Source organism: Rhinolophus hipposideros (genome assembly GCF_964194185.1).
Source record: "Rhinolophus hipposideros genome assembly, chromosome: 20".
NCBI lineage: Eukaryota > Metazoa > Chordata > Mammalia > Chiroptera > Rhinolophidae > Rhinolophus > Rhinolophus hipposideros.
Window position 1 is genome coordinate 51,656,256 of NC_138066.1, and position 3,843 is coordinate 51,660,098.

Genomic DNA, 3,843 nt, shown 5'->3' on the forward strand with positions numbered 1-3,843 from the left:
GCAAGTGCCACTTAGAGTGGACACCGGGTTAGCCCCCGGCTGAAGACACGGTACGTCCTCTGATTCCTCGGAGGAATGGCATGGAGCTCAGGAGAGTTTGCTCTGAAAGGCTAGACCTTGAAGACACCACAGTCAGCCCTGCTGAGATCTCATGCTCCTGGGAACTCATCTCCAGGCCCGGAGAAAGGGCAGGCTTCAGAGCAAGAGGCGTGCTACAGGGAAGTAAGGCCCTGTCCCCACTGTCCAACTGCCCTCTGCCCTCCCCATAGGTCCCCTCCCATGAGAGCCTACACACACCCTAAACTCCCCTGCAGACCCAAGGCTGAGGTTCGCTGTGGTTTGGCCAGGGAAGAACAAATGCCATCTTTTTGCCAAGGCAGAGCCAACTCAAAGCTCTGAGGTTAGCAGGTTTCTTGCCACCTCAGAGAGCGGAGCCCACAACAGCCTTCATCCCCACTTGGTGGTCACTGGATTGGAAGAAGCCCAGACCCTCCCATCTTCTCTCTGGGTTGGGCCCCAAACCACAGTCCAGAGACTAGAAGCCAGACCATGCCACTCAACAGCAGCACACAGCCAATCAGTCACGGCTATGGCACTGAACTTGGAATGATGTTATCATCATTCCTATTAATAAATCCAATTTTATAATAGGTGAGTTGGGTGAGCACTGCCCCACTTGTGGGGCACAGAATGATAACTCACCTTGATGTTGGCTCTGATCTTTGGGGGGGCTCATTTTCTCCACTGGTAGAGTGAGGGACTTGGAGTAGAAACCCCGTGGCCTCTCTCTGCTCCAGCTTTCAGGAGCGCATGACCCTATAGTTCCTCTCTGAACGACAAGTGACCCTATCCACCCGCCAGGGAGCCAATCCTGCTCAGGCCCGGCCCACGCTGGCTGGGTGATTATTCAGGGCATTTGTGTACGTTTCTCTCCTGGATCAGTCCCAGGGACTTTCCATTCTGCAGGTCCCTCTGCAGACATTTGCTTTTATGCTGGTCTAGGGGACAAGGCATCACTAAGGACCCGTGTGAAGCAAGACTAAGAGAGGAAACATTCCTGCTGCCAGCCGCAGGGGCTGGGCCGGTAACACCTTCACCCTCCAGCACTCAGTGGCTGCAGGACTGCCAGGCTCAGGTCAGGCAGCAGTGAAGAAGCTGGCGCCACACTCGTCTGGGCCTCTTCGGGGGTCACAGGCCCAGGGGATGGCAGAGCTCACACACCACACAACCCTCTTCTTTTGCAGATAAGAAACCCGAGCCCTGGGGAAGTAATGGCACAGCAGTGGCAGAGGTGGAACCAAATCCCAAGGCTCGTGACTTCCATCTTAGTGCCCCTTCTGCCGTCACCCCTGGATTTCTCAGCTCTCTGGCTCGATAACTCTCTCCCATCCCCAGACCTGTTGGCAGGCAAGAGGAATAACTCATGTGAGTCCAAAGCAATTTGCAAACATAAATAATTTTCAATGCCAGGAGAGGAGCCTGTGCAAAGATGCACGGAAGGTTGAGGGGGACCCGGCTGGTCCTCCCGAGTCTCCCAGGCCTGCCCAGGGCTTCCTCTCCCCCCTCAGCACTGGTGGGAGAGTCGGGAGCACGAAAAACAAAGCAGGAAATGGCTATGAGGATGCTGGCTTCCGCTGTTCATCCAGGGACTCTGCTCCCAGGCTGTCCTCTCCCCACCTCCCAACATTCACATGATTTTGTAACCCCACCTCCTTTAGAGTCAGAGGAAAGTAGATGGTCCCCTGCTGGCATCTGGAATGGCCCAGACCTCCTCCACTGGGCCTGGCCTCCTCCTTGCCCTCAAGCCCGACAACACCACCTCAGCAAAGAATGGATGATGCACCGTTATCCTGTTACATTCATACAATCCCAGCATTACGTTACAGCTTAGCATGACTGTTCCGTTTTTCTCACTTCTGTGACCACCCAAGACCATTCTCTGATTTTGTGATAGTATTTGCTCAAGTCCCTAGGACGGTCCAGCTCATGTCGCCATGACAACACGCACAGCTCTCCGAGAGGTTTCGGAGGATGGTGTTGGTGGTGGTGACAGTAGGTCCGGTGTCATTTGGGAGAGCCGAGAGCATTAGGCACACCTTCCCAAAGCCCGCCCCAAGGGACCATCTAAAGCAGAGCGAAACAATGAGAAACCAGATACCATGGAATTAGTGAAGAATTTCTCAGATGAAACAGGAAAGGGAGGAAATCCAGGGAGGTTTACATTTCACCTGGAGCAGGTTGAAAGGAGTCCAGTGGTTGGCAATATTGAACTCCAGACTGTGTTTGAAAGGGTCCTGCACTCAGGCAGCAAATGAGAGGCATCCTGTTAGTGTGAGCTGCGCCGCTGCGACGTCCGCCAGCCCTAAACACACACACGCATGCACATTCACGCACGCACACACATTGGACCGCACACGCTTCTTGGATTTCCTTCGGTAATGCCAGCTCTCTGCCCCTACCTAGATTTGAGGACAGATAGATAATTGGTTAAGCAAAATAAGAATCACAGGCAACATTTCGTGAGCTGTTACTATCGTCAGGCTTTACCCACACATCTCACGACAAGTCCAGATACAAAATAAGAGTGGTGTGTGCTGCAGTATCCTCTGCTTGTCACTAACAGTGTGTGTGTGTGTGTGTGTGTGTGTGTGTGTCTGACTTGCCCACACTTCTACCATCCTGAACCTGACATTAGAACTAAATACAAAAGGGGGAGGTGTTGGCCATGATGTCAGCAGCCATATAATATGCACCACTAGCTAAATACGGAAATTAAACCATGTGTCGGCCTGGAACTGACTCCAGGATTATCCTTAGGGTCTGTTTTCCTAAATTCAATTACCACATAATTACCTGGAGTCTCCTGAAACTCTCACAAATGGATCAGGTGAGGGGGCAGCAGGACCCCAGAGCAGCCAAGTGAGTGTGTGTGTGTTAGCTGTCCACCGGGTGCGGAGAAAGGGAGCACACAGCCTGAGTCCCCACCTCTGCTCTGCAGCCGTGGGGCGTGGGGCTGAGGCACTGAGGGCGGTGCAGAGCCCTCCGTGGTCCGTGGACTGTTTGTGAATGGCTTGCAGCGCAGGGATCAGCGCTCAGTGTCACTGTCCGAAAGCGACCCCTTTTATGATATCTGATCCCAGGGCATTGATTTGTGTACCAGCTGTGCTAGTGCGTAAAATACCCAAGACATGCTTGTCACCTTCCCGGCGCTCAAGGCTCTGCCTGGTTGGGGAACCCAGGTCCATGCCTGCATGTATGGTGCAGTGTGCAATTGATTGGACAGCAAGTTAGCAGCGGGGGGAGGCAGCAAATCCCGAAAGAGTTCAGGCACAGCCCTGGTAAGGGCTAGAATAATCTAGAACAACCTCAGAGAGGGGATGGGGCCTGAGCTTCCCTCTGAAGAACCCAAAGAATGCTGCAAGCTGGGAGCATGGGCCCTGGAGACAGACAGGCTATCCTGAACTCCTGTCTGTTCCCGTTTACTGGACATTTGACCTGGGACAGTTTATTTCAGCCTCTAAGCCTTCATTTTATCATCTGTAAGAAGGGACAACAGTAGGACCTACCGCATGGAGACATGTGAGTATGAAAAGAGCTGATGGCCCAGAAGTGCCATGTAATGAGCACTCAGGCAGTGCTAGCTGTTATTAGTAATTGCAAAGGGAAGAGAGGAGGAGTGGCGGGGGATGGGATGGGGCGATTTCTGCACTATGGCCACAGGAAATGGACACTTGTGTCCAAGAATAACCGCCTCCAGTACTGTTTCCTCTTCAGCGTCTTCACCTCTCAGAGGAGTAGCAAACAAGGAACCACTGGAGATCACCGGGGCTCATCCTCTCTCTC